Source organism: Cryptotermes secundus, unplaced genomic scaffold (genome assembly GCF_002891405.2).
Source record: "Cryptotermes secundus unplaced genomic scaffold, Csec_1.0 scaffold247, whole genome shotgun sequence".
Lineage (NCBI taxonomy): Eukaryota > Metazoa > Arthropoda > Insecta > Blattodea > Kalotermitidae > Cryptotermes > Cryptotermes secundus.
In genome coordinates, this window is record NW_019740656.1 from 1,868,967 (window position 1) to 1,886,652 (window position 17,686).

The 17,686-nt window shown below is 45.1% G+C and overlaps 1 protein-coding gene across 4 annotated transcripts in view; it reads right to left on the minus strand.

Moving 5' to 3' along the window:
* The window catches only part of LOC111872432 (cyclin-dependent kinase 14), a 266,395-nt gene that overhangs the window by 42,277 nt on the left and 206,432 nt on the right, over positions 1 to 17,686 (minus strand). The window contains exon 1 of one of the 4 annotated variants that reach the window (XM_023866351.2): positions 1,153 to 1,198. The exons of the other annotated variants lie outside the window; for them this stretch is intronic. The gene's annotated coding sequence lies outside the window, so the exon portion shown is untranslated. Of the gene's footprint in view, positions 1 to 1,152; positions 1,199 to 17,686 lie in introns of those variants that run through there. 4 annotated transcript variants of the gene reach the window in all.

The following is a 17,686-nucleotide window of genomic DNA, read 5'->3' on the forward strand; positions in this document are numbered from 1 at the left end:
AAATAACGAAAATCTCGATGACACTAGGTCTCTGGGCCGAGATTTGAACCACGAACTTCCTGAATACGAAACAGGAATGTTACCCAGTCGAAACTGGTGCGGTGTCGCCCTTATTTAGTGTTAATTTCTTCTGAAATTATTATATACTATCGACAGACTCGTGAAATCTCTAATTCCCTTAGAGTGACGTCCGTGGAACGAAGATTGCATCTGTAATTAAATCGACATCCGACCGTGCTACCTTTTGCCGAGTCTTACTCCACTGAATCCATCACATCACTAAATGTCGGACACTTGACAACGAAGATGCACTTTCAGAAATAACCATTCACGCCTTCTCAAAGCCGGGGATTTAATTCTAAAAATAGAAGTGGCAGAGCGGTCCGGCCCGCAGCTTCAGGCTGAAAGAACTTTGTCGTCTTTACTGTAGGACAGATCCAAACGAGGAACTGGGAGGCACGCGGCACAGGAAACGCGCTGACACTTCCTCCGCGCCGTTCGGATATTAAACGAACTGCTACAACGACCGAGGAGTCGGGTTTCAATTCACGGCAAGAGTTTTTTCTGGGACTCACTCACACTCCTATACAATGGATACCGGGATGCTCCTCTGGGGGTAAAGGGGGCCGTGGCGTGAAGCTTCCCATTCACTTCTATATAGTGCCGCAGTCAATAGATCACTGCAGGTCGCAGTGTAAGTGCCGCGGTTATAAATGAGTGGAACAATACCTCCACTACATCATACGTTTTCATGGCTTGGTGCGGATAACTTTACTTTATAATAATCTTATCTATCGCATCACCGAACAGACTGATTTTTTTTTTTTTGTAATTCGCATAGACCAGTTGGATCCGACGCCGCGGTGGGAAGCCAGCGACTAATCGCTTGAGCTATGGCGCGGCCAACAGACTGATATAACGACATAGCTCTAATTATGTATTCGGAAGGTTCGCGGTTCGCATCTCGGTCATGAAAAAGTTTTTTTTTTGTTTCCTAAGTATTTCCAGGCAAATGCCTGGTTAGTATCTCAATCGGGCCATGACCGCCTCCTTCTAAACCCTTTCCAATTCATGCGTCACTTAATAGTAGACATTATGTACACTGCGACACTGGAAAACTTCATGCAACAACCGTTAAAAATAGTTTCACACCATGGTCTTTAAAAGATGTGCTAGGACAGACGCTCGGGAACTACAAAGTGCAAAGTAGCGCCTCCCCGGACCGCCCGAGCTTCACTACAGCCCTCACTACAATATTCTTTAAAAAACACTTTACTCTCCACATAGTTTGCTATGTCAAACAAGGCACAAGGAACCCACAAAATTCCATCTTTTTCGACTAGGCTAACACTGTTTAACACGAAAAACATGAAACTTTACGGGAGTGAACAACACACCGCCTTCTTCACAACCTGTCTCTAACTGCCAGCTTCAAGTGTGCACAACACCGGTTAGTCTCAAGAAACTCTCCTTAAAATACTACAAGAGACAAGTCCCAATACTACTGATGCTTCAGGCACACGCTACGCACTGATACTTCGAAGTCCCAGCACTACTAACGATAAGTTACAGACCGATGCTTCGAGGTCCCAGTACTACTTTGACAGGCTACAGACTGATGCTTCGAAGTCTCCGTACTACTAACGATACGATACAGATCGATACTTCGAAGTCACAACATTACTAACGCTTCAGGCACACGATACAGACTGATGCTTCGAAGTCCCAACACTACTAATTCTACAGGCATATGCTACAGACTGATGCTTCAAAGTCACAACGCTATTAACGCTTCAGGCACATGCTACAGACTGACGCTTCGAAGTCCCAACACTACTAACGCTTCAGACACACGCTACAGACTGATGCTTCGAAGTCCCAACACTACTAACGCTTCAGGCACACGCTACAGACTGATGCTTCGAAGTCCCAACACTACTAACGCTTCAGGCACGTCCCGAGTCGCTAGCCCGACTACACTGAAGACAGTACAACGTATTTCAGTCCCGTGGTTTCTGGCACAATGTGCGATCATGATACAGGCCAGGGCGGTCTGAAGGTTAAGTGAGAATGCAGTTACGTTTCATGTGTAAACTCAATTACGTCACATCAACTACATTCAATGTACAGTTTCACCGGGCAGGCTAGTGAACAGGTAACGGCCAAGAGATATTGCGAAAGCTAATATATCTTGAGGGGTTCGACAAAAGGCTGGGTTATTCTTGAAAATCCGAGCGTTTATTAGGTTTTCAAGGAGTCAAGTAGTTACTCGGTTCTTGAACCTCATACCCTCTGCTGTGATAACCGCGACCACAACTACGGATTCAGCCCTACAGTCACTACTTCTACGCATGCGCAATAAGCAAACAAAAATAATACTGTAGTCGTTGGAGGACAGTTTAGTGATGTCAACACTATTATCGTGTGTGTACATAACATTGGGGCCAAGTGTTAAGCTAAAGCAACTATTGTAACTTGTGTTCAGTGACATCACTAAACCAGTGCATATAAACTTAAGTAGCATGTGTTTAAAGAGAGTAAAGCCACTGCATATTCTTCTTCAGAGAGGCGCAGCGTGCCGACTGCAAGCCATTTCACGCACCTTAACCTAAGCAGGGCGTATGTAGGTCCAATAAGTTTTAACTTCATTCATTCTCTCTGGTCCTTCACACTAATCAGCACTACAGAATGATTTGACAACACCGTCCAGTGCCTCAACAGACACAGACTCTTAACCAACCATAAAACACTGCCTGGACCTCCAAGGACGGCAAATTACCCCTATCTTCCGATGATAGAAGAGGCACAAAGACACGAACTTTAGTGGTTTAAAATTTTAAATATTAAGAATTTTATTAATATTTTAACTCGCCACATTTTAGCCTCATTGAATTTGATGTACTATGACCAATGTAACAGTAGTTTCCTCAGTGTGTTGTTATTTGCCTTCCAAAGATGGTCATTAACTGACCGAAACATGTAAAGGCATTTGAGTCACACTGGTCGGTATAGTCAAATCATTTTATTAGCATGTAGGTTCGTTATGATCGCCCGATGTTAACCAAAATTAGAATTTGTATACAAATTTGATCGAAGTTTCCCAATATCAACAGCCGTTATAGCTCAGTCAGTATAGTGACTAGATCATGTAGGATCGACGAATCTGGGTTAGAAACCAGGAAATTGCAAGAGATATCTTCTCCGCAGTGTGTAGCCTAGCTCTGGGGGTGTGAGGTTAATAACGCGTGGATGTATACCTCCACTCCCTCATACGTATTAATGGCGTGGTGATTAAGTCCTGGGATAATTTCACGTTTACGTTGCTCCAATATCAAATTACATGGACATTCGTTGGGATCCTCAAGTTGTTACGTAAGGACGGACACTTCAAGAATTTTACTTACGAATGCACCAAAAATTACATGAATACACGGACTCAATGCTATTTTCAGAGAGGCGGGGACGAAGGCCACTAAATTTATTATTCCTCCCCTGGGCCACTAAGAGCCGGTATACTGACAGGCTACAGGCTGAACGGCCACGGTTCGATTCCTAGCACGGGGCAACTGATTTTCTCTTTCCACAGAGTCGAAACTGGCTCTGAGGCCCAGCCGGCCGACTATCCAATGAGTGTGCAGCTCACCGCTCACCTCCATCTAGTGCCGAGGTCAAGAATGGTGGAACTATACCTCCATCACCCCCATATGCCTTCACGGCATGGTGCTTAATTAAACACAAGGACAACTTTACCTCTCACCTGCGACATTACTTTACGTGGAGGGAGACTTGCGAGCCGTAACCACCTGGAGAATTATGCTAGCGGGAGCGTGTAGGGCCATCCAAGACAGACAGGAAGAAGGAAGGGGCCTGTCTTCCAGGTTGGAGGTTAGGCGTGAGGCTATCAACCTCACCTCGTAAAACAATGCGTACAGGAGGACGAGGTTCTTATAGGACCGCACGTCTTGTTGTTTAGGTCTAAACAATTTGTCCTCTTCCTCTTCCACGGATTACGGTCTCACATTTCCATCCACAAATAAATTAGTCTGACGTTTATTGTACTAAGCTACACTACACAGCAGCATCGAATGGTAGGCTAACAGATGACGTGGTAGAGGCCTACTCTAGGTACTACCTCGGAATTTACCTCAAGTGACTGAACCATCATCGATAAAACAGCCCTTTTTGAGCCATAGCCTTCCTTAAAAGATTCTGCCAGATTTGATCCGGTTTCCCCTTTCTGGATTTCGCAATAGTATTTTCTTTTTACAGAGCAAGGCCATCACCCTTACGTCCAACCCCCAACCTGGAAGACCAGGTCCCCGCATTTATCCCCCCCCTCCAGTTATACACGCAGGCGCTTGGTTTTCTTTTCGTGGCCCACGACTCGCAGGGATGCGGTGGAGGTATTCTAACCCGCCTTCACACGGGTAGGAGGGACTGAACAAAACCACGAAAAACTTCAGTCAGGATAGCCAATGTCCCCGCATATCTTGAATATTAGTAGAGAGTCCGCTATGGTAACCCGCTCGATGAAATTAATTTGTTAAATCAGAAAACCTAACGTTGGGAGTGAGGGGAAAAGGCACACGAGACCGCATGTAACAGGATCACAGGAAAGTCGTACAAAGTATTTAAAATTCCTGCGAATAGAGTAGGAGGGCGAAGTACGCAAGGGGAATTCTGAAATGGGCTTCGCAAAGGGGTTGGGGAGGGGCGACCGTTGTGTACAGAGTTTATAACGAAGTTGGCTGAAGCTTGAAAGAGAAACACAGAACGAAACAACGGCACAGAAACTACGAGGCATACAATCCGACATTAAACAAAATGTACATGTTATTATGCTCCGAACTCTTGCGGCGTAAAAAGGAATCAGACCCCGGTTAACGCTCCGAGGACAGGACTTGCTTGAAGCCCGTGAAAATAACGTAGCATTTCTGATACAGGCAAATGTTCTCTGTAATGACAATAAACAAAACAAAGTTCAAACCAGCCGCCATATATACATGTATACATGTACATGCGAAACGTGAATATAGAATGAAAAGGCTAAAAAACAAGAACAAAAACTCCGTAGCTTTTTGTCCACAAATGAACTATACCGACCGAGCGACAACCGCTTGTCGGCGAAGTCAGTGCCAACTTTAGCGAACACATGGTGTCACGTGGTCAGCGCAACGGATCACCACGGCCGTTAACCTCGGTTTTCTAGATCGATGAAAAGCTAAAGTTATGTTAAATATGTATGAGGGAGTTGATGTATAGATCAACATTTTCTTGACCGCGGCACTAGCTGGAGGTGTGGTCGGCTTCACGTCCCGACCGCTTTACCCCTGGGAAAGAGCCCCCCGGTACCCATTGGATAGGAGGTTGGGTGGGCCCCCAGATGCAGTCTGAACGATGTGGAGAAGAGAAAATTCTTGACACTACCGGGACTCGAACGACGACCCCCCTTGCCGTCCAGCAGTACCGACCACGCTATCCCGGCTCACTAAATACATACGGTACAAAACTAAAAACTAAACTAAGAATTAAACGACATGTAAAAACTAAAACAAAACAAATACACGTTACTATAAATCATGAAATAAACATGGCTGGAAACGGAAAAAAATTATACTCGATAGAAAACAAACAAAAAAAAACCCGTGGCCTGTAGTCCGCAGCGAACTATACCGAACGAGCGACTGCCGCTTATCGGCGAAGTTACTGCCAACTTTTGCGGATAGAGAGTGTCGCGTGGTCAGCGCAACGGATCCCCACGGCCGCTACTCTCGGTCTTCTAGACCGGAGCCGCTATTTCCTTGAAATAGCTCCTCAATTACCCTTGTGAGGCTGAGTGGACCCTGTTCCAGATCCACTACTACTCAGAAAATATGTGTGCGCCGGGAATCTAACACGGGACCTCTGGATCTGTAGCCAGGAACTCTGTCCACAAGATCACAGAGGCGGTCTATTCTCGATTGAAAGACCGTGTTAATTAAAAATGTTTAGAAATCGGCGAATGCTATTCGCAGCTGTGATGCGCCTTCATAATGATGATGATGATATTAGATGACATGTAATGGAAATTCGAATACGGACGCATAGCACTGTCATCTTCTGATCAGCACAATCTACTCATCAGATGGCTCTCACTGTTTGCGTTGCGGGCGGGCTTCCCGGGGGTGCCCCTGCGTGCTGACAGACGTGACGTGACAGGCATCAGGCCCACATCACGCAGTATCAGCCAACAGCAGTCAGTCGAAACAAACGTGACTGTTTCTTCCGCATGGTCACGAGTGCTCACAGATCCGCGCCCTCGTACTCTTTATGACCATATGTGGAGGATCAACCAAGCATTTAGAAATAAAGAACGCGGAGAAAAATTAAAAGAAAATCGGTGTACAGGCAGTCAGAGTCAGAGTCAGAGTTACTTTACGACTGGCGGTTTACCGCCAATCGGTTCGTCTTGGCGCCAAGCCCCTTGAGACTCACGACCAGAGATTTTTTTTGTAACTGAACACTTGCAGTCATAGTCCGTAAGTAACGTGTTCTCTGAGGAGAAGATGGGTTTGTCGCCTCTGACAAATGATATATGTCTACATGGCTATAGCTAATGCATTTTCTTCCCGGGAAGCGGTCAGTCCGAAAACTGAGTTCACTTCCTCATACACGGCTGATTCTGACTGCGTTACCTTGGCAACAAAACAGACTGACCCTCAGTAGACCATTTCTGGTTGCTGAATACCGAACAAAAGTGAAATCCGTCTGACTGTTAACGCCGGCTGCAATAACATGCACAACGTAAACATTCTAGCGTGTCTTTTAACTCGGACCGCCTCTGTGGTCTAGTGGTCAGAGTTCCTGGCTACTGATCCAGAAGTCCGGGTTGGATTCCCGGCGCTACCAGATTTCCTGAGTAGTGGGCCTGGAACAGGGTTCACTCAGCCTCGTGAGGATAATTGAGAAGCTATTTCAAGGAAGTAGCGGCTCTGGTCTAGAAAACTGAAATTAACGGCCGTGGGGATCCGTTGCGCTGACCACGCGACACACTTTATCCGTTAAAGTTGGCACTAGCTTCGCAGACAAGCGGCGGTCGCTCGGTCGGTATAGTTCGCTTGCAGACTACAGGCCATGGAGTTTTTTTTTTGTCCATTAACTTGAGAAGAGCAAGACTTGCAGACATAGGCTTCAGTTTTCTGTACAACTTTTGTAGAAACACCCCCCCCCCTTTTTTTTGTACCGACAAATATTTAGCGAGTATCAGGTTAGATGCCCACAGAAAGGCGTGTAAGATAGAATAATTTATAGTAAATTAATTGAAGTCAGCCATGAATTTCATTTTCCGTGAATAACTGAGAACAAATTTATCATTTTCAGTATATAAATTTGTAAACATTATATACTTTCGAGCATAAGAGATTGTCCGCTTAAGATGGGTAGTTGTCAGCTTCAAACTCCGGCCGCTTTACACCCGAAAATCAATGGCTAAGAGGCTGAATGGGCCCCAGAGCCGGTCTGCACTGTGGGTATAAATGCCTGTGACCCTTCCGGGGATCGATTCCCGACTGCTATTTCAATGACACATCCCATATTTCGCCTGGCAGGTGAGACAGGGGGTGGGGTCTCGGGTGGGATTCTGGAATACCAGAGGCACTCCAGTTACACCAAAGTATTGGCTATAAAATTATGGAAGTTATATAAAAACTTCCATTCATCTTCCGGATGGTTTATGGGTAAAGGAGAAGATAAAAAGGGGTGAAAAACGGCGTGTCAGACGTCCGAAGGGGAGGCCATGTTCCATGTTTTATTCTGCCCTCCGAGACTTGTGGTCATGAAGTACACTTCAGTAGGTATAGCGACTAGGCTGTGGGTTGAAAAACTTGGGAATCGAGGTTCGATTCCCGTAAGAGGTACAGATTATCCTCCACAGAATCCAGGCCTGCCGTTCAGTACACCCAGACTCCTATCCAATGCATACTGGGGGCTCTTTCCTGCGGGTAAAGCGGCAGGAGCGTGAAGCTCACCACTAACCTCCATCTAGTGCCAAGGTTAAGAGTGTATGGCGCAATAACTCCACTTCCCCACACGTATTCATGAGAAGGAAACTTATCGCGTCATGTATGTATATATATATATATATATCAACCTGTTACCAGTAGTCATAGACACCATACACTGATACAAAAGACTGCTGGGTCGTTTGTGCACCATTTTGACTCTCGACAGTTCGTTCGTAAGGTACACCGAAATTGCAGAAAGCCCTGAAATTATGCAATTTCGGGGTACCTTACGAACGAACTGTCGAGAGTCAGAATGGTGCACGAACGAGCGAGCAGTCTTTTGTATCAGTGTATGGTGTCTCTGTGACCATTTGTAACAAGTTGATATGGATCTACACGTATGAAGTGTAGTATCCTGCATAAAGAAACGGTTTACGATTGAATATTTGTGCGTGTTATTCGTGGGAGATGACGTTGAACATGAACGTCGATTGTGATTCTATAATATCTAGGTCAAATAACCAGGATTCCCGCTGAATTCTCAATGGGTGTTGCACCATTTGTCCCTGTAATCAACTAATTAAGCACTACGCCATGAAGGCGTATGGGGAAGTGGATGTGTAGACCCACGTTTTCTTGAGCTCGGCACTAGCTGGAGGTGAGTGGTGAGTTTCACGTACCTGCCGCTTTATTCCCGGGAAAAGAGCCCCCGGTACCCATTGGACAGGAGGCACGGTGGGTCCTAGAGCTGGTCTGGACGACTTCGAGAAGAGAAAATTTTGACCCTACCGGGACTCGAGCTCCAACCTTTCGGTCGTCCAGCCTGTAGCCAGTCGCTATCCCAGGGTACCGACAATGACACATACAGAACTCTCCAAAGAAACCCATCGAAACCGCATGGAACACAGAAATACATTGGTCTAGGAACTGCGTGTTCTTTATAATTAAAACGAACATAACAATGGAGTTATTTGTCAGTTAAAATGATTCAACTTACAAACTGCTGAACATAGTTCCACTAAACGGGGCATGCAGATTAAATGCCGAAAGTTTATTAACTTTTGGTCTGTATCCGGTCTCGTTCTTGGTTTAATATTCGACCCTGAAGATGGAGGCAATATGTTCCTCTGTAACGTCGCTAAAACATCTATAACAACATATCGCTGTATCCCAGGAAGTTAGTACTCTTTAGGTCGCGCCATAGCTCAAGCAGTTAGTCGCTGGATTCCCACGGCGGCGGCCCGGGTTCGATCCCGGGTCTGGTCAAGTGGGATTTGTGGTTGACAAAGTGGCGCTGGAGCAGGTTTTCTCCGAGTACTTAGGTTTCCCCTGCCAATCTTCATTCCACCAATTGCTCCACAATCACCCTCACCTATCATCTGGGGCTGGTACAATAGGCCAGAAGTGGCCGCAGTCCCACCCCACTAGCAATAAAAAAAATAGTACTCTTTAGCAGTATTCAACTACGCATGTCTGAGAAGTAGATGACGTCGGCGTTACGTAACACAACCCGTAATTCCTGTTAGGTAGTGCTAACCGGTACTTGGAGCAAGAAAGCCTTAAGATGCGGCGAAATGAATCCATTTAAAGATAAACAATGAAACTAAAAAACTTTAAAAGTTTTGTCGCTTCGGACAGTATTGTAAAACTATTAGAACTATTGTGTTCCTGCACATTACGCATCGTCCTGTCATTATCTGAAAAAACTGTCCTGTTTACTTTTCAAAACACAGCGTTTCGGAGACTGGAGTCTGTCTCCGTCTTCAGGTAAAACCTACTCAGTTGGGCCCGATCGATAGAGCTAGCCCCTATCTGCTATTAATGTACCACTGTCACAGACTTTTAGATCTGATTGCACCATTAGCTCGTATATCTCCCTATACAATAAAATCGTAATGGTGCTGCGTGAGATTAAAACACAGAACGCCGACAGAGTACTGCAGGCGCTGAATGCAGGTGGTACTAATTCCGCTGGTAGGTGGATCTGCCAATAATAGTCTCTCTGTCGTCAGCTGTCGCCATTTTAACGTATAACGCTTATTTAGAAGAACTTCTCGAAACCTGTAATTTTTTCTTCAGCGTTGGATTGTCATGACCTGATTGTACGTGGAACTGATTCCGTAGAAGTAAGACGTTTATAAGCGGCCTCTGTAGTCTAGAGGTAACGTTCCCACCTCATGACTCGTAGTACGCGGGTTCAAATATCCGGCGGAGGTCATCGAATTTTTAAGGGCCGAAAAATTCAGGGAACAAGTCCTCCGGGAGGGACTTTAAGCCGTGGGTCCCGTGTCGTAGCTTTACGGCACGTAAAAGAACCTCATACCTCCTAAGGAGGTCACTGAAGCCAAAATTGCGGACGTTTGCCGCCCAGCAGCAGTAACTAATACCTCCGGTAGATGGGGAAAGCATTATAGATACTTCTCAGCCAGTAGAGCCGGTCTCGCTGGCTGGGAAGGACTGATGGTAATCACCAATACCGGTAGGATATACAGACTGGTAGAAATCATAGAGGGAAGCACAATGGACCACTACAGGTCTAAGTGCATGGGGAAACCCAAACTCTCTAATAACTAACTGACTAACTAACTAACTAACTAACTAACACGTTTATAGCTCCTGATTCCAAGATTTTAATCTAAATCAGGGTTAGCCAAAATACGGTCCGGGATAAACCAAATGCATACATAGTATATTGTATTTATGTATTCATCTGTGATTTATTTAACTGCGCTGTTACTGAAATAGCTGTGAAACATTTTAGACTATATAGAGCCGAACGATCACAGACTGATTTGAGGTACTCTCTGGGAATATTACTGGAGGAGCTGAGGAAAACAACGACGAACCTCTGTCAGAGGAGTCTTGTTCTGATCGAGATACGAACCGGTCAGTTTTCGAATGCAAGTCACTAGACCGCGTATGGACAAGTTATGTCGTTATAACACGTGGCACGCCAGACATTATGCTGATACTTAGATTTCTAGTGCACTGGCGACTGTTAATACCACGTGCTTTAGCAGCGGTGCACTCGGAGATCAGAAGGAATTACAATGCAAAGCATCTGGTCTTGTAGCGGATCTGGAAGGTTTGGGAGCATGTGGTTAGAATATATCAAGAAAGAAAAGCTAATAACATTTCTGAAAGCCAGTCAGAAGGTAAAAAAGACGTTGGAAGGCCCAGAATGAGATGTACAGAATGATTTACGAGAGAGGAAAGTGAAGAGATGGAAGCATACGATAGAGAAGAGGATATCTTTCCTTTTTTTTTGGTGGTTGTTTAACGACAGTCAGTATAACGTCGAGGCATTTATCGTAACTGAGGTAAAGCTTCCTGGAGGACCGTAGGGTCAGAAGTAACCTCTTTAATATATTAAAGCTCTCCATTCTGCCCACAGAGTGTATCTGTATGTTCCGTACGGTTCCCACAATAAACAGCGACTGTTTCCCTGAACAACATTAACCGGTTGGGCTTTGTAGCGGAGACGTAATGTGTTTCCTGTGAGTCATGGACGGAGTTTTCTGCCCACAAAGTGTATTTGTGTGTTCCATATGGTTCTCACAATAAACAGCGACTGTTTCGCTAAACAGCATTAACCGGTTTGGCTTTGTAGCGGGGACGTAATGTGTTTCCTGTGAGATAAGGACTGAGTTTTCTGCCCACAGAGTGTGTTTATGTGTTCCGTTTTGTTCTCACAATAAACAGCGACTGTTTTCCTAAACAGCATTAACCAGTTGGGCTTAGTAGCGGAGACGTAATGTGTTTCCTGTGAGTCATGGACGGAGTTTTCTGCCCACAAAGTGTATTTGTGTGTTCCATATGGTTCTCACAATAAACAGCGACTGTTTCGCTAAACAGCATTAACCGGTTTGGCTTTGTAGCGGGGACGTAATGTGTTTCCTGTGAGGTAAGGACTGAACTATTACATAAAGTTCACATAACGTCATAAATTCTTAGAATGGATGCATACCTCTAATTTCGAGCCACAAATACAAACGACTTAATAAGCTTGGTGTGGATCCTACTCATGAAAACTCAATTAACATGCATAAGAAACCAGAGAACATGCTTTAGCAACGAAATGAGGATATAAGGCACAGGGTATCCTAGTAGACACAAAGGAGCACGATGATATAAAATGAAATGTCACGGGGAAAAGGAGAGAGAGAAAATGCAGTCTTACTAAGAAACTCGATGTGATTACAGAAGATACCACTGTGACACAGATAACTAAATAACATTATTCGCAACTTCTGACTGATGCTATTTATATTCGAACCAATATTGGTGCCTCATGGCAGTTAGGCTTCAGACAACTACTGCCTCTCTCAATCTTCAACTGGATAATTAATTATAATCCATACATTCGGTGGAAAAATCGCACTTGAGGACAGGTAGAACGTGGGTCTATGGTTTTACTTCCCCCTACCAGACAATATCAATTTATCACGTCAAATAAGGGGTCAGGGATGTGTCTACGGTGAGTCTCTTGGGGTCCAATTAGCATATAGGGCAGGTCACCATTGGCGGAGTGCCGCAGAAATTGTTACGAGATTAATGATATCGCTACGGACTGGGGGGGGGGCAGTATACACGTGTTCAGCTCTCCTAACTAGAGGCACTGCTCACAGGACAGCCAACAGCTCCCCCTCCAACAATTTAACGCAACGGCAAGAAACGCCTTAACAAACTTCCCATTCGAAAGGTTAATTCTCATGATTCATATTTGGGAGATCCAGGGTTCGAATTTGGACAAGAGACCCGCTATATTTAGTGAGGTATTTCGCGGTATTCCTCAGTATATCCAGGAAAATGTAGGGATAACAGCTCAAATTTGAAAATGACAATTCCGGTGGGGGCATGACTTTTGTCTACTTCACAGCGCCCAGACCGGCTCTGAGGCAAACACAGCCTTCTATCTAATGGGTATCGGGGGCTGCTTCCCAAGGGGTAAGGCGGCCGAGGCGTCAAGCCACTTGGCATAACTCATTAACGAGCCAGTATTCATTTAACATTGCAGATTCTGCAGATTACGTATAATAAATGTTCTTATATCCTGAGTGCTGCAGGGAGATACGCCCTAAACGTGTGTACGGAACATTTTCAGTTCCTCCCCTCCTGAAAAAATTATGGCTCCACCCATATTATTATACGTAATGTGAGATAAGAAAAGCATACAAAATTTCTAGTTTTCCTTATTATCTGCAGAGGTGTAACGACTATTGGCTGCAGGGGAGCGGCAAAGTACTTTCACAGTCAAGTAGGCCGTGTGACAGAGTAACTCGTCTCGATGTACCACGCACGCACGCATGCACACATATTCTTCCTCCAGACATGCAGGTGTAGACTAAAAATTTTCCATCATATTGAACTCATCTTCCGTAAAAAAAAAAACATTAAAAAGATCTCTATTTGCAGCTACTGAGTATGGTCTGGCAGCTCTGGGCGTTAAGCACGGAATGTGTTAGCAGCTACGCAGCAGTCAGCGTGTAAGAAGCATGGATACATCCTGCAAATGTAAAACTCTTTGAACGAGGTCCAGAAACTTTCAAACACCAATGTTTACAGCGATTTCAAGTTCAGGAGGGGAATAAACTGTCAATGGGCAATAAAAAAAGAGGAATAAAGTGAATTAATGTTTGGATTACAATTTTAGTAAATGTCCGAAAACAAGGTCACTATTTACAATTCGTAAATCACGTGCTATTGATGACTCTTGTGTTTATTATTATTATTATTATTATTAGAGGGGGTGGATTTCCCCATGTACTTAGACCAGTTATTGGTCCATTGTGCGTCCCCCTTTAATTTCTACTGTCGCCATACCCTACCGGTTCTGGTGCGTGCTACCAGCCCCGTTCAGCCAACGAGGTCGGCCTTGGGTACCAGATATTTCCCCCATCTACCAGAGGCATTGGAAACTACTTGGGCGGGAAATTGTTGCCTAATTTTGCTCAGAGGTCTCCTAGAGACATGAGGATCTTTTACGTGCCGTAAAACTCAGGTGTTAGTACACGCTGTACATTTACACCTGACCTTTGAGAAGCATGGGAGGAAGTAGCGAGGCAGTGGTTGCAATCGCATTTTGCGAGGAAATGTTGGTAGTGAGATGTAACTAAGCCTCTGTATAACCCACACACACCCTACAACCCCTATCTCAGTCAGTGGATTCGACCAAATTCATTGCGCATTCTGTTGAGAGTGGACAGGTCTAACCACACGGACTGTACATTGCTACTTTTTGGAACCCGCCGCTATTCACAAAGTATACACTGCCTAAAACATCCCTGAGGACACGTCACACGTTCAGAAGGCGGTCTTGCAGAAGAAAGGTCATGCGTGTTCAACGGAACCCCCAGTAAGGCGATTTTGTTTCCCGTCGTACGCTGACAATGAAATCTAGTGACTTTCTAATGATGATGTAACGATCTACGTCACTATCCGAAGGTGACGCAACCTGAAAGATGTTTCGGACATACAATATATGTCAATATTTTGTAGTTTATTTAACAATGCTGTCAGTAAGTATATAACAGCCGATCACAGTGTCCGCGCGTTATAAGTTAAGAACTGCCTTCGCACGATTGAACAAATGGGATCGTGGGTTCAAATCCCACTCAAGGCATGGATGTCTGTGTGGGTTTATTCTATGTTTGTGTTGTTCTATTTGTAGACAGCAGCCTTGCGACTGGCTGATCCCCCGTCCAAGGAGTCCTACCGACCGTGTATATGATTACGAAAGGGAAAAAGCGGTCAGGACCCAACACGGCTGTAGAGCCATTCATCAATACATACATGAAATACACAACAGCGTCAAATGAGTAGACAGAGATCAGTAAGTACGAAAGGATGAGGACGGAAGCGGCCGTGGCCTAATTTAAGGTGCCCTGCAGGTACATTCCTAGATAGACTGAGGAAATTAACGAAAACCTCAGTGATCATAGCCAGTGTCCCGGCAACTCCTGAACACAAGTTCGGAGCCCTGTCGCTACATCAACCTGCTCGGGACACCTGATCACCGACAGTTCATAAAGAACAGGGACAACATATCTGCATGCGAAATGAATGAGAGAGGAAACTGGCAAGACGTACATGTACACGGAAGGATATTACAATGCGTCTTAAAGAAATAGGAAGGAAGGGTGTATATTGGATTAATCTGGCTGGAAACAGGAACCAGTGGTCGGCTTTTTCAAACAGACTGATAAGCATCTGGGTTCCATATACAAAAAAGAAATCCATGGTTTTAGTCCGCGAGAGAACTATACCGACCGAGCGAATGCCGCTTGTCGGCGAAGTTAGTGCCAACTTTAGCGGATAGAGGGTGTTGCGTGGTCAGTGCAACGGATCCCCACGGTCGTTAATCTCGGTTTTCTAAACCGGAGTCGCTTTTTCCTTGAAATAACTCTTCAATTATCCTCACGAGGCTGAGTGGACCCTATTCCAGACATACTACTGCTCAGAAAATCCGGTAGCGTCGGGAATAGAACCCGGGACCTCTGGATCTGCAGGCAGGGCCTCTGAACACTAGACCATAGAGGCGGTGGGGTACCATAAAAGGTGGGAAATTTCTTCAATAGCTGCGCCACTGTCTTCAAGATAGACCCTGCTTCTGCGTGTCAGTTAAGGTCCGTAACAAATGGATATCACGGGTAATGACGTAGCCATAACAGCAATGAGACCTTTATTTCTCAGTTGCTGAGAGTCCGGCCAGTTTCATAAAGGAAAGACATTTCTCCCAAAGGCAGCTAATAATGAGGGAATTTGGTTATCTTCCACTGGCTGGCAGCAATATGATTACTGGTCCATGAGAAGGTTCTCGGATGATGAAAGTTATGAAGGACGGGTGGGGGGTGGAATTCTGTATTCTTCGAAAGTTTCGCCTTCTTCAAACAGACATCTATGTTGAAAGGACAGGTACACGAATCCTCTACGCCTGTATATAGGCTAAAGTTACTGCATACATGAACTGCGGGTAAAGATCGGGAAGTTTAGTGTTTCAATTTTGCGAGTTCGCAAAAATAAAGAAAAAGAGATGAAAAAACGCGGCCACTAACTTCGTAATGTCTGCCTGTCCGCCAACTTGTGAACAGCTGAAAGGGCATGCATGGAATGTGATAATCGGGCGGTTGTATCGGGCGGTTGTACTGAAATTGTCTGTGACAATTTCAAGCACAACTCGCTAAATATGCATTGAGGCGATAAATGTCTGCAGCAGATGTCGTAGGGAACAATAAAACTTTTCACATCCGATATACGTGCTTTCCATTGAGACCGCCTAGAGTTTCTGGCTATAGAGCCAGAGATCCGAGTTCGATTCCCGGCGCTACCCGATTTACTAAGAAGTAGTGTGTCTGGAACGGGGTCCACTCAGCCTCGTGAGGATAACTGACGAGCTATTCCAAGAAAATACCGGCTCCAGTCTAGAAAACCGAGATTAACGACCGTGGGGACCCGTTGCACTGACCAGGCAACACCCTCTATCCGCTAAAGTTGGCACTAACTTCGCCGACAAGCGGCGGTCGCTCGGTCGGTATAGTTCGCTTGTGGATACAGGCCAAGGATTTTTTTATACTTTCCATTGTTCCTATTGGCCCGGTCAGAGCCCGCTCCCTCCTGTAGGTCTGTTGGACCAAAACCTACACACAAACACGACCCTGACCTACACTATTTTGCCTCTCACCCCACAAGTCTCACGACTTTCACTTTCACATAGCATTCTGCTATATGTTCTTACCTCTCTCTTCTGAAAATCCTACTAAATTTTACCATGAAGATAGAAGCAACATATACCTCCGAAACGCCGAAATCACATGGCGAAAAAATTCAAGAGTAGAATTAACATCAACAATAAATCACCCTGAAGGCTTAGATCAATAACCAAAGCTGTAATTAAGGGGGGGGGGTAATCAGACATACAGAAACAGATGTCACAAAAACACGCATGCTCAAAATCAACTGATAAATTCGGATATAATCTATGCGATATCCAAGATCTCGTGGTGGGCCGGTAATGAAAGCAATCCAGTAATTAGACCTGCTTTGAAACACTTGAGCTCGCAAAAGGAAATTAATTAAATCTTAGTCCTACCCCCTTTCTGTTACAGTAAGGTTCCTACCACACCCTCAAGCCCTGGCCACTGCTCTTTATCCCGTTCTGACTCTCGCTAAGCCTCGACTGCCTTACAAGTCGAGGAGGCTACTCCAACGCGCAACGCCAGCGAAACCCCCGAGAGAGCAGTAAACCCAGCGCAGCCATAGCGATCCTATCAGAGACGCGTTCCCGCGCGTCCGACTGCCGCTTATCCGCTAGTAATGGCCAAGCCATCCTCCCGACAGCGACGATAAAATTCTGGTGACTCCATTCTCCTCATATATCTACAGCATCCCGGATAATGGGGCAGCCATGGCGGTATGATCATTACTAGTGTTAAACTAGTTCAGAACTCAAGGGCAAGTCTCATTATCGGTGATGCAAACTTCCTTGTTTTCTCCCGTATTCCTTTCCACTCTCTACATGTTATCGACCGATACGTCGAGGCCGACGTTTAAAGCCATCTCACATAAATAACACGCACAAATAATGAATTTAAAACCCTCTCCTTTATATAGTATTCCACATCTTATATAACCACATTAAAATATTAACAGTGCTCACAGAATAGACACAATAAACTGAAACAAAAGACTGCTCGTTCATTTGTGAC